Source organism: Salmo salar, chromosome 25 (genome assembly GCF_965601325.2).
Source record: "Salmo salar chromosome 25, fSalSal1, whole genome shotgun sequence".
NCBI classification, from domain to species: Eukaryota; Metazoa; Chordata; class Actinopteri; order Salmoniformes; family Salmonidae; genus Salmo; species Salmo salar.
This window is the reverse complement of record NC_138315.1, coordinates 9,758,933-9,773,240: the sequence shown is the minus strand read 5'-3', so window position 1 is coordinate 9,773,240 and position 14,308 is coordinate 9,758,933. Positions and strand designations below refer to the sequence as shown.

At 44.6% G+C, this 14,308-nt stretch overlaps 1 long non-coding RNA gene across 1 annotated transcript; it reads right to left on the bottom strand.

Moving 5' to 3' along the window:
- Positions 1–1,719: 1,719 nt before the first annotated feature.
- Positions 1,720–11,181, bottom strand: LOC106586088 (uncharacterized). Its single transcript, XR_001324124.3, has 5 exons — positions 4,154–11,181; positions 3,975–4,060; positions 3,707–3,882; positions 3,462–3,530; positions 1,720–3,306 (listed from the first exon to the last, which is right to left on the bottom strand). It is a non-coding gene; the product is annotated as an uncharacterized LOC106586088 (long non-coding RNA).
- Positions 11,182–14,308: the final 3,127 nt, after the last annotated feature.

Genomic DNA, 14,308 nt, shown 5'->3' with positions numbered 1-14,308 from the left:
AATCCATGGCTTCTGGTTGGGAAATGCACGTATGGTCTCTGTGTGGACCACATCGTCGATGCACTTATTGATGAAGCCAGTGACTGAGGTGGTATACTCCTCAATGCCATTGGATGAATCCCGGAGCATATTCCAGTCTGTGCTAGCAAAACAGTGCTGTAGCACAGCATCCGCATCATCTGACAACTTCTGTATTGAGCAAGTCACTGGTACTTCCTGCTTTAGTGTTTACTTGTAAGCAGGAATCAGGAGGATAGGATTATGGTCAGATTTGCAAAATGGAATGGCGAGGGAGAGCTTTGTATGCCTCTCTGTGTGTGGAGTAAAGGTGGTCTACAGTTTTTGAAATCATTTTTTCTCTGGTTGCACGTGACATGCTGGTTGAAATTAGGTAAAAAGGATTTAAGTTTGCCTGCATTAAAGTCCCCGGCCACTAGGAGCGCCGCTTCTGGATGAGCATTTTTCTTGTTTGCTTATGGCCTTATACAGCTGGTTGAGTGAGGTCTTAATGCCAGCATCGGTTTGTGGTGGTAAATAGACAGCTACGAATAATATTAATGTGAATTCTCTTGGTAGATAGTGTGGTCTACAGCTTATAAGGAGGTATTCTACCTCAGGCGAGCAATACCTCGAGGCTTCATTAATAATAGATATCGCGCAGCAGCAGTTATTGACAAATAGACACAAACCCCTGCCCCTCGTCTTACTAGATGTAGCTGCTCTGTCCTGCCGAAAAACGGAGAAGCCAGCCAGCTCTTTACAATCCGTGTCGTCGTTCAGCCAAGTCTCGGTGAAACATAAGATATTACATTTTTTATGTCCCGTTGGTAGGATATTCTTAATCGTAGATCGTCCAGTTTGTTTTCTAATAATTGCACGTTGGCCAATAATACTAACTTGCCGATGAATTCTCACAAGCACCCAGACCTCCTTCCCTTGTATTTCTGTATTTTCTTCATGCGAATGACAGGGAGGGCCTGTTCTCCGGGAAGCAGTATATCCTTCGCGTCAGACTAATTAAAGAAAACATCTCCTTCCAGTTCGAGGTGAGTAATCGCTGTTCTGATGTCCAGAAGCAATTTTTAGTCATAAGACATGGTAGCAGCAACATTATGTACAAAATAAGTTCAACGATGCGAAAAAACTAACTAAATAGCGAAGTTGGTTAGTAGCCAGTAAAACGGCAGCCATCCCCTCTGGCACCATTGCATACCACGATGCAACAGAGCCTGCAGATGATGCCCGGGAGTACCGGCATGCTGCCTACGCACAGTTTGATGTGGCAGCATGGTGCCCTTGGTGCAGGAAACCGAGTTGTCATCCCCAGTTGCAGTGTTTGGAGAATCAGGGACACTTTCCCTGATCCCCATTCAGAGTGCACTGGGTTCCACCCTGGGTGCTAGGATTTTAAATGCGTGTGGCAGGATGACATGCTAGTGTTATGCCCAAAGAGTGTCCTTTGCCAGACACTTATTGACATTAGTATGGCATCATGTCACTTGCTGTGAACAGAACACAACCTCTCCCTCATTTTGCATTCTCCACACACAAACACCTGCCAGGTGTATCTTCAGGATATCAAAAACCTTACTGGGCACACCATGTCATATCAAAGATTCTAAAGGTTGCTCGTTCACACACAAAAGTGTCATCACTGCACTTTCTCCCAGCACAACAAAGTTTAAATAGGAAAATGTCAGATTTTACTGTGTGCTTGAATAAATAATACTTCCACATTAGTTTATTATTCTGGAATTAAAGTTTCAAAGGTAAAAATGTACACATTTTAGACGTTTGTCTATATTGAAAATTGGTTACCATTGATAATAATAATACGGTTCAAATGTCACCCTCAAAACAACAGTTAATGCCAATTACTTGTGCCAGGTCTATGCAGGTAAATGATACTTACTCCAAGCCTTGCTATTCAATGAGACATGGGATGTCCAGTGCAATAAGAGAGAGGCATGCAATTATTAGGTGACTGTACCGATATTCCAGAGGAGTTTTCAATTGGGATATAATACACAACTACTTCCTGCATGAACATACGTGAGAGAGTTAGAATGTAAACAGCAGAGCAGTCAGCTGCTAGATAGTCGTAGATAAACAGTTGTGGTTGCAGGGAGAACGTTGTATTTTTTAATGTTCTACTGAACAAGCATCATCATTAGTATTGGATCTATATCAACTCGACCCGAAAAGAGAGGCGAGAAAGAGGTAAGTGTTAGGTTTCGTTCAAAATGAAATAACAAAGGAAGAGGTGCGTCCTGGGGATCGCAGACGACTTGCCGATTCCAGCTTTAAGGACTTAAGATACAACGTGAACATGATCAAGCGCAAGATAACGCTTAGCTACCAAGAAAAATGGTCAACTGATAAAAGGCTAAAACAGAAACCTGATTATAACCAGATCAAAAACACCTATGATCCAGAACCTTGTGGCAATTGTCACCTAACAAGAAATAAATTATTGGTGTTCCAGCCCAGACATAATATATACCCCTAGAGGCAGGTAGAGCCCCAAGAACACAGGGATGGGAGGATTAGAGGGTAAAGAGGCCAACAATATCTGTTAATAGATCTATGGCTGACAGGTGGTCCGGGTAAGACGTAGCAGCATAGGTGGATCAATGGATTTAGCTGTTTAAAGACCTCTATAGACTTAATCTGAACTAAAGGCCCACATGATCACCCCATTCAAATGACCTCACGTGTACCCCACCGATCACAATCTAAATCAAAATAGTGTGCAGCAAGGGGTTTGGGGAGGGGGATGGTCTGCTCTGTGTGTTTCAAAAGGCTAGAATCACGTTGTCACTCTTATTTTCTCTTCTAAACCAATGATTCGTTTGCAAGTTGGGACATGTGATGTCCCTTTTTTCAAAAAGCCTTTTAGGAGCTGCTTGGCAAATTGAATGGGTGATCATGTGACGAGGGTGGGCCTTTTTAATGAAGTAAAATACTCTCAAAAGTAAGGCCATGTTTACAGAGCAAAGTAAACCTAAGAAAATGGTCTGGCACTGTAGGCCCTCTGCACAGCCTAAGGATATCAATATCAATCCTAATTTCATCCCATTCCTTCACTATGCCAGTCAGCCATAGAGTTTAAGCTGTCCATGTGTGTGTTCCTGTCATCAGTCTCTGTGTGTGGCCTGGTACATGGAGAAAGTTCAGTTTTGGGGTCGGGACTGGGAGGAAGGCAGGGAGGTCTCCTGTTAGTTGCTTGATAGTGGAGGCTTCATAGGTGTCTTTAGAGAGGTCCAACAGCAGGGGTCTTGGTCCATCAGGGCCTTCACTGTCAATCTTGATGTATTCCAACAGAAGTCAGAAAAAATTGAATTGTTACTATGTGGGGCAAAGAATTCTGTAGGGCAAAAACTAAATGAAACCGCTTCTTTCAAATTCGGTTATTGTAATGTACTTGGTGTAAAACAGTTTGTATGTATGTGGGTTATTACCTGGGTTTCTCACAGGGTTGGAGGAGGTGGTCTCTGGTACTCCTGCATGGTCTCGAGGTTCACCCAACCCTAGGGGGAGGGAAAGAATGAGGAATGTGGAGGTTAAGTGTACCGATAATGTGAACTTATAAAAAGACAACTATTCATTGACTTCATAGGTATCATCTCCTACAGGCTTTGTTATAACTAAATCTGAGGTCTGACGCAATTCAATTGAATATTCCTGCCTTAAGTTTTTTATTTACCTAGGCCTCTTCTCACTTGTGATTGCACAAGTTCCTCAGTTGTTGGGTGGATGAATAGGGGGGGTAGGGTCTTCGGGCCTTAGGGTTCTTCTCCTTGGCATCCCCGCCACCAGATTCCAATCGCTTCCTCAAAATCTTGCATTGAAGGTCCGGAATGTACCTTTAATCTGTGCTGTCTAGGTATGATAACAATTCCAACACTGGATCAACATCTTCACATCATAAAACCAAAAAATATATACTGTAATATCTATCATTACATACTCACTGCATAGATTTTCTTGCCCAGGTTCTTGGCTCCATGCCACATATGGAGATACTGGTGTATTCAGCTGTCTTTATATTTTCCTTTCACTGAATGTGAAAAAAACATGATATATATTTCTAAAGCGATTCAATCTGGCAAAAATAAACATTTTAGATGTGCATGTTCATAACCAAACTTACTCATTAGAGCAGAAATCTGTACATGTGAATCTGAGCAGATTTATTTTGGCGGAATCTCCATAATCAGCTGATCCATGGCCCTTATGAATGCCTCGCTCCACGATGACAGAGTTTCTCTGGGTCTCCCTCTTGTCAATGTTCACTATGGAGATGTCTATGGAATCATTCTCCAATGTAGTGGAGGTGCAATACTGTGCACAGTAGCCTGGCCAGTCCATGCGGCCATCAGCTGAAATTGTAAGAGACATTAAGTAATAAATAAAAAAGCAGGACATCCGTGTTAAATACTTGTGGTGTACTGTAAGCACACAAACAATTAAGTCTTACCTAGAGCTACCACAATGTCTTTCATTTGCAGACGGTCAATGATCACAGCCCATCCAGAACAAATTTATTGAATCCACACAGTACGAGTCTTTAATATTGAAAGGGTGCCACTGGAAACCATGTTCATGAATTAGAAAAGGTAAATATTCCCAGAAAGCAAAGTGTTTGTGGCCAACAAAAAGTCACCTGTCAGTATCCTGCTTCACTGTGGACTGAGACTTCCGGGAATATGACTGGGAATAGTTAGTCTCCCAGTATTCAAAATGTTTCGCAGTAATGAATATACTATATGCTTGGAGTATAACCTACTGTCTTTTTCTAAAGGAGGGATAAGCTTCTGAAATAGCCTGGAGAGGTTGAGCTAGGTGGGAGCACCATGGAGGCAACAGAAGGAGCAAAAGAAAAGTTAATGTAGCCTGTTTTTGCCTTCTGTTGCCTCCATGGTGCTCCATGGCAAACATTTTGAATACTGGAGAGAGAGAGACATGACAGTACCAGAGAGATACACCCCCACATAGCCTGCTCAAAGAAGGCCGGCACAAACAGAGGGACACAAAAACCAACCATAAATGATGCACACACAAGAAAGAGCACTACTCAATAGCCATCATTGAATGGAATAGGAAAAAAGGTATCTATCTATTCTCCTATTGAAATTAAGCATGTGTTCTCACCTATCTGATGACAGTGTGGTGCTCCAATGCTTGATAAAGCAGGCAGAGGTAACACTTTCCTTGGAGTGGATTATGGTGGGGCCTTTTCATAACTAGAAGTTGATTAATTACATTTTATTTTGCGCATGTCCCATTATTATATCTAGCTAGCTTGCTAATGTATGTCACAAAACCTAACAAGTGAGCTTGTTTGTCAACTCTCTACCAAGCTACATAATGTTCGCTAGCTAACATTGTTTCAGTAATGTTCTGTAAGAATGTTAGTCACTTGGAAGTCTCAAAAAGGCGAGGCAACTATACTGCCAAGCACCATTGCAGCTGCTAAGGTTACAGCCGAGCACCACTACAGTTCTATCACTCTCAAACAGAGGAATGCACATGAAACGTTAGCTAGCCGCCAATGCATAATACAAGTAGGTTCTAGATGATCATTATGCTCAAAATCACATGCTTATGTCAATATCCTGACTGGTTCTACATTCCATTCACAAACATCACAGATAACACTAGCTGGCGCAACGTCTTGGTAATGTTACCTGTCGAGCAGAAAACAGGCCATCTCTGCATCAGACTTCAGCCCTTTTAGGGCCACCGAGTGACGCTGCTCAAAGAGGGAGCCTGCAGCCTTCCAATTCGATAACAAGAGACTTTTGTTGACCGATGGGGAAACTGAAAATATGAACTCAATTTTGTAAGGGCCCAAAGCATCATTTATTTATAATAATAGTGTAACACTATCATTCCACTATTAATGCAGATATTATGGACATTATAATGCAAAAAAATCTACATAATGCTCCATGAGTAGGACACAGCCCCAGCCAGCCATCAATTTCATTGATTTTACGGAGTTACAGTTCCTGTGAGGAAATCAGTCAATTGAAATAAAATTCATTAGGCCCTAATCTATGGATTTCACATGACTGGGAATGCAGGTATACATCTGTTGGTCACAGATACCTTAAAAAATATGGGCCTCACGGCATTTTTGTGCATTCAAATTGCCATCGATAAAATGCAATTATGTTCGTTGTCCGTAGCTTATGCCTGCACACACCATAACCCCACCGCCACCATGGGGCACTCTTGTTCACAACGCTGACATCAGCAAGCCGCTCGCCCACACGACGCCGTACACGTGGTCTGCGGTTGTGAGGCCGGTTGGACATACTACCAAATTCTCTAAAACGACGTTGGTAGAGAAATGAAGATTCAATTTTCTGGCAACAGCTCTGGTAGGCATTCCTGCAGTCAGCATGCCAATTGCACGCTCCCTCAAAACTTGAGACACAGGTGCACCTGTGGAATGATCATGCTGTTTAATCAGCGTCTTGATATGCCACACATGTCAGATGGATGAATTATCTTGGCAAAGGATAAATGCTCACTAACAGGGGTATAAACAAATTTGTGCAGAAATGTTTTTGTGGGTATGGAACATTTCTTGGATCTCATGAAACATGGGACCAACACCTTGCATGTTGTGTTTATAGTTTTGTTCAGTGTGCTTTGCACCTTGCAAATAAACAGCATGATAAATGTTCATATTATGTACTGTTAACATCCTGAGTATGACACATCAGTCAACTCTATGAATTGTAAAATGTGATCAAAGAAAATAGGCAATACATGTTGGCCCTGTGTCCTCCATACACTCTTTAAATATTCAGCTCTTACCTTTGTAGCAGGACAATGCAGACTGACTGTTGGACCGGATGCTGGAGTGAGTAGTCGTGCTGTACTTCGCTCCGCGGGTAATATTACATTTCATTACATTACAACGGAACGATTTGATTAGTGTAATGTTAGCTAGCTAGCTACATAGTTGTCTTTGCATCAAGGATAAAGGTGTAGCTAAAGGTGTAGGTGTAACTTTGAGAAACTAACAAGGTTAGCTAGCCAGCTGTATTCGTTCGTTCGCACCGTTTTCCAAACGGCGTCAACACCACAGCCACTGCTAGCTAGCCAACTTTACCAACTAGCAGTACTGTAGAAACTAAATACATTACAACGGAACGATTTGATTAGTGTAATGTTAGCTAGTGTTGGGTTATATTTTATTAAACTAGATGTGTTGCATAGCATATGAATACATTAATGTTAAACATAATAGGTTTGTATTGTATTAACATAGAATAGACGTGACTAACTGGAGGGTTGCTGGGCAGCTAGGGTGTAGGCTGAGTAGACTCGTGACACAGACACACACACAATGCCTGGTTGTGAAGCCGCTCAAGGACAGCTGTATGTGAGGAACTGGTAGAGTGGAAAATAACTGTAGCATAATAAAGACTGTCCTTGGGTTTGCTGACTTTTGGGTGAAAAACACGAAGTTAAGCTGGAAGACAACTACGCCTGGCAACAGTGATGCGCCAAGGGGCTGGGACCAGCCTGTGCGCCTGCGATAGGCTGAGCAAGTCTAAACCACGCTCAGCCTCTACTCTGACAGGCCCGCTCTGAGCGGGAACTATCTCTGTCAGAGTATTAAAAAAATCACTTTTGTGTTTGAACAGTTAGTTCTCTGTTTGTCCTGCGAGGTGTTACAGTGAGCCCGTATATACGAAGATTGCATTTACCATTTATTCGCTTGATTAATTATATTGAATAAAAAAAGCTGAGAATATATTCAGTGACTTAGTGTTAAATTCTGTTCTGATACCAGATTCGATTGACGCAACCTAACACTAGCTACATAGTTGTCTAGGTATCAAAGATAAAAGATAAAGGTAAACGCAGCCACTGCTAGCTAGCCAACTCTACCAGCTAGCAATACTGTATCATTTTTAGTCAATAAGATTTTTGCAACGTAAGCTTAACTTTCTGAACTTTCGAGTTGTGTAGTCCACTTGTGTAGTTAATAGCAGGACTGACTTTGTGTTAGCTAGCCAACGTTTAATTACTTCTGCGTTATGAAAGGAACTAGACACGGACACGAATGATCCATTGGTAGTTTGTTGTAATCAAGTATTGGTGCTAAACGTGTGTTATTGGATGCTAGCATGCTAGTTAGCTACGGCGTCATAGGACACGGTGCACTGGTTGGGTTTCACGGAAGAATACTGTACCAAGTTATCTAGCTGAATAAACTAAGTTTGAGCCTATTCCTGGAAACATTGAACCACTGTAGTTTACATCAATTATAATTTCTAAAGTGGAAGTTGGAAAAGTTATATTTGAGTGTTTCAGTGAATGGTTAGTAAGGGAGGCCCTGCTCTCTCGCTTCCCCAGTTGTTTAGTTAATTTTCATTCCAGTCTCCTTTGCATTAGCGTAGCCTCTCCTGTAGCCTGTCAACTATGTGTCTGTCTATCCCTGTTCTCTCCTATCTGCACAGGCCACACAAACGCTTCACACCGCATGGCCACTACCACTCTAACATGGTGGTCCCAGCACGCACGACCCACGTGGAGTTCCAGGTCTCCGGCAGCCTCTGGAACTGCCGGTCTGCAGCCAACAAGGCAGAGTTCATCTCAGCCTATGCTACCCTCCAGTCCCTCAACTTCTTGGTGCTGACGGAAACATGGATTACCACAGAAAACACTGCTACTCCTACTGCTCTCTCCTCGTCTGACCACGTGTTCTCGCATACCCCGAGAGCATCTGGTCAGCGGGGTGGTGGCACTAGAATCCTCATCTCTCCCAAGTGGACATTCTCTCTTTCTCCCCTGACCCATCTGTCCATCTCCTCCTTTGAATTCCATGCTGTCACAGTCACTAGCCCATTCAAGCTTAACATCCTTATCATTTATCGCCCTCCAGGTTCCCTTGGAGAGTTCATCAATGAGCTTGACGCCTTGATAAGTTCCTTTCCTGAGGATGGCTCACCCCTCACAATTCTGGGTGACTTTAACCTCCCTACGTCTACCTTTGACTCATTTCTCTCTGCCTCCTTCTTTCCACTCCTCTTCTCTTTTGACCTCACCCTCTCACAATCCCCCCCTACTCACAAGGCAGGCAATACGCTTGACCTCATCTTTACTAGATACTGTTCTTCTACTAGTCGCAACCTTCGCTCTCTCTCTCCTGCTAATCTGTCCTCTTCCATCCTATCATCTCTTCCCTCTGCTCAATCCTTCTCCAACCAATCTCCTGATTCTGCCTCCTCTCCTCCCTTTCTGCATCCTTTGACTCTCTATGTCCCCTATCCTCCCGGCCGGCTCGGTCCTCCCCTCCTGCTCCGTGGCTTGACGACTCATTGCGAGCTCACAGAACAGGGCTCCGGGCAGCCGAGCGGAAATGGAGGAAAACTAGCCTCCCTGCGGACCTGGCATCTTTTCACTCCCTCCTCTCCACATTTCCTTCCTCTGTTTCTGCTGCTAAAGCCACTTTCTACCACTCTAAATTCCAAGCATCTGCCTCCAACCCTAGGAAGCTCTTTGCCACCTTCTTCTCCCTCCTGAATCCTCCCCCCCTCCTCCCTCTCTGCTGATGACTTCGTCAACCATTTTGAAAAGAAGGTTGACGACATCCGATCCTCGTTAAGTCAAACGACACCGCTGGTCCTGCTCACATTTCCCTACCCTACGCTTTGACCTCATTCTCCCCTCTCTCTCCAGATGAAATCTTGTGACGGCCGGCCACCCAACAACCTGCCCGCTTGACCCTATCCCCTCCTCTCTTCTCCAGACCATTTCCGGAGACCTTCTCCCTTACCTCACCTCGCTTATCAACTCATCCTTGACCGCTGGCTACGTCCCTTCCATCTTCAAGAGAGCTAGAGTTGCACCCCTCAAAAAACCTACACTCGATCCCTCCGATGTCAACAACTACAGACCAGTATCCCTTTCTTTTCTCTCCAAAACTCTTGAGCGTGCCGTCCTTGGCCAGCTCTCTTGCTATCTCTCTCAGAATGACCTTCTTGATCAAAATCAGTCAGGTTTCAAGACTGGTCATTCAACTGAGACTGCTCTTCTCTCCGCACTGCTAAAGCTAACTCTGTCTCCTCTGCTCTCATCCTTCTAGACCTATCTGCTGCCTTTGATACTGTGAACCATCAGATCCTCCTCTCCACCCTCTCCGAGTTGGGCATCTCTGGCGCGGCTCACTCTTGGATTGCGTCCTACCTGACAGGTCGCTCCTACCAGGTGGCGTGGCGAGAATCCGTCTCCGCACCCCGTGCTCTCACCACTGGTGTCCCCCAGGGCTCAGTTCTAGGCCCTCTCCTATTCTCGCTATACACCAAGTCACTTGGCTCTGTCATATCCCCACATGGTCTCTCCTATCATTGCTACGCAGACGACACACAATTAATCTTCTCCTTTCCCCCTTCTGATAACCAGGTGGCGAATCGCATCTCTGCATGTCTGGCAGACATATCAGTGTGGATGACGGATCACCACCTCAAGCTGAACCTCGGCAAGACGGAGCTGCTCTTCCTCCTGGGGAAGGACTGCCCGTTCCATGATCTCGCCATCACGGTTGACAACTCCATTGTGTCCTCCTCCCAGAGTGCTAAGAGCCTTGGCGTGACCCTGGACAACACCCTGTCGTTCTCCGCTAACATCAAGGCGATCCTGTAGGTTCATGCTCTACAACATTCGCAGAGTACGACCCTGCCTCACACAGGAAGCGGCGCAGGTCCTAATCCAGGCACTTGTCATCTCCCGTCTGGATTACTGCAACTCGCTGTTGGCGGGGCTCCCTGCCTGTGCCATTAAACCCCTACAACTCATCCAGAACACCGCAGCCCGTCTGGTGTTCAACCTTCCCAAGTTCTCTCACGTCACCCCGCTCCTCCGCACACTCCACTGGCTTCCAGTTGAAGCTCGCATCTGCTACAAGACCATGGTGCTTGCCTACGGAGCTGTGAGGGGAATGGCACCGCCGTACCTTCAGGCTCTGATCAGTCCCTACAGCCAAAGAAGGGCACTGCGTTCATCCAGCTCTGGCCTGCTCGCCTCCCTACCTCTGCGGAAGCACAGTTCCCGCTCAGCCCAGTCAAAACTGTTCGCTGCTCTGGCACCCCAATGGTGGAACAAGCTCCCTCACGACGCCAGGACAGCAGAGTCAATCACTACCTTCTGGAGACACCTGAAACCCCACCTCTTTAAGGAATACCTGGGATAGGATTAAGTAATCCTTCTAAACCTACCCCCCCCCCCCAAAAAAAAAAAATATATATATATATAGATGTACTATTGTAAAGTGGTTGTTCCACTGGATATCATAAGGTGAATGCACCAATTTGTAAGTCGCTCTGGATAAGAGCGTCTGCTAAATGACATAAATGTAAATGACTGGGCTGGCTGGGGTCACATGTGGGCAAAAGTAGCCTAGGCCGCCGATAGTGGGCGCTAGATCTGCAATATTGTCTAGGATTGATGTGCCCAACCGGTAATACACTCATGTCTCCTGTGGACCGTCTCGTACATAAAGCATCCTTCATTCATGCTGAAAAAGCATGGTGGTGGTGGAAAATTGTGTTTTAATAAGACAGTACACATTTTTCCAGTTGTTTCTCAGATGGCCCGCCATTAAACCTAGTTGAGGGAAGTTGTGCCTTCGCAGCCTAATGGCAAATGCTTTATGTACGAACCACTCCAAGGGGGACACAAGTGTATTACCAGCTGGGCACATCAAGATCTAGCACCCACTATCAGCTGCCTAGGCTAGGGTAAAAGGTGTTCCTAGGGTAGGGACACTTTAAAGTGAGATACCCAGGTACTGGAAGTAGGCCCTGGAGCCCACAGGAAGGGGATGACTGCAGTCAAAGACATCAATCCCTGATTGAATGGCTAAAGGCTTGGTGCTCAGGTCCCTTACTCAGTGAATGGTCAGGGGTCCTGCAAGAAGCATGAAGTCTTGTTGGTCATCTTCCACTTGACATTGGCAGCCATAGCAGGTACAGAGACAGAATCCTCCCTAGGGATCTCATCTTGGTTATAGTGGAAGTCCACACAGTGCTAGCCTTTTATAATGGTGTTTTTTTACTAACTTGAACTCTGACACACACACGGATTGCTACATAATCATTACATGTAGCACATTTTTTTTAAAAGGGTATTGGATTCATTGTTGTTTCTTATTTTTCTTCCTGAACTGCTATGGTGAGAGACTGGTGAGTTTCTTTCTTTCTCTCCTCTACCCCTTTCTTTTGGTGCATGGCCTTTCAGGCTATGATTTCTCTCTTTCTCTCTCTGATCATGCCTTGCTTTGTTATTGTAATTATTGTCTGGTAACTTAAGCTTCATGTATTTTATGTGAAGCCATTCATTTTACAAAGTAATTAAATACATGTATTTACAATTCCATTCTCAGATATTTATTGATTGCCTATTACTGTAACTCAACTTTATAGCGTCAGATACAAATTTGAATAGGCCTTGTGTCTTATTACGAGTCGCATGTGAGGTATTTATAATATCATATATACTGTATATACACACGTCAAATATTACTGCCCACTACATTTGCAGAGGTCAAAATAATAGACTTGCAGCGCTGCTACAGTGAAAACACACATTCTGTATGCATGCGCGCACGTACACAACTGGAACTCTGAACCCAATTAACAGGAGGGATAAACACAGTTTAGGTAGGAAATATCCCAAAACAAGGGTATGCCAAGTACAGGTATCAGTGACAAAATTGATAATGAGCTTAATAGTACCAGTCACTTTGGTAACACTTTGGCAACAAACATTAATAAACTATTAATAATAAGTATTTCATTATTTTTGAACATTTATACAATTAATTTGAACTTTTAGCATTGATAATGTCTTAAGCATTTAAACATTTATACGCATTTATAACAGATTATTCATGAAATGTATTTTTAGTGGTACAGATTATTTTAAAAGACACATTATTCTAGATGCTTTCTTTAATGCGGCCAATTTCAAGACAATACCCTCGGTTTTACAATCATCATTATTTACATCATGTATAACTTATATTTTTACATTACATTTAAAGTCATTTAGCAGACGCTCTTATCCAGAGCGACTTACAAAATGGTGCATTCACCTTATGTTATCCAGTGGAACAACCACTTTACAATAGTGCATCTAAATATTTTAAGGGGGGGGGGGGGGGGGGGGTTAGAAGGATTACTTTATCCTATCCTAGGTATTCCTTAAAGAGGTGGGGTTTCAGGTGTCTCCGGAAGGTGGTGATTGACTCCGCTGTCCTGGCGTCGTGAGGGAGCTTGTTCCACCATTGGGGTGCCAGAGCAGCGAACAGTTTTGACTGGGCTGAGCGGGAACTGTGCTTCCTCAGAGGTAGGGGGGCCAGCAGGCCAGTGGTGGATGAACGCAGTGCCCTTGTTTGGGTGTAGGGCCTGATCAGAGCCTGAAGGTATGGAGGTGCCGTTCCCTTCACAGCTCCGTAGGCAATCACCATGGTCTTGTAGCGGATGCGAGCTTCAACTGGAAGCCAGTGGAGAGAGCGGAGGAGCGGGGTGACGTGAGAGAACTTGGGAAGGTTGAACACCAGACGGGCTGCGGCGTTCTGGATGAGTTGTAGGGGTTTAATGGCACAGGCAGGGAGCCCAGCCAACAGCGAGTTGCAGTAATCCAGACGGGAGATGACAAGTGCCTGGATTAGGACCTGCGCCGCTTCCTGTGTGAGGCAGGGTCGTACTCTGCGAATGTTGTGGAGCATGAACCTACAGGATCGGGTCACCGCCTTGATGTTAGTGGAGAACGACAGGGTGTTGTCCAGGGTCACGCCAAGGTTCTTAGCACTCTGGGAGGAGGACACAAGGGAGTTGTCAACCGTGATGGCGAGATCATGGAACGGGCAGTCCTTCCCCGGGAGGAAGAGCAGCTCCGTCTTGCCGAGGTTCAGCTTGAGCTGGTGATCCGTCATCCACACTGATATGTCTGACAGACATGCAGAGATGCGATTCGCCGCCTGGTTATCAGAAGGGGGAATATTTACCATTATATACCATTTTCAAGTATGGAAATGTTTAATATCCTCCCTAGGGATCTCATCATACAGATTTTGTTGTTCCTACGGATAGTACACAAACAGAGCTTATCACTCTCTTTCCCAGAGATATTGTGGTTATTTAGTACATTTACATACGTATTCATGCCCTTTACTCAGTACTTTGTTGAAGCACAGTACATTGTTACAGCCTCGAGTCTTCTTGGGTATGATGCTACAAGCTTGGCACACCTTTATTTGGGGAGTTTCTCCCATTCCTCT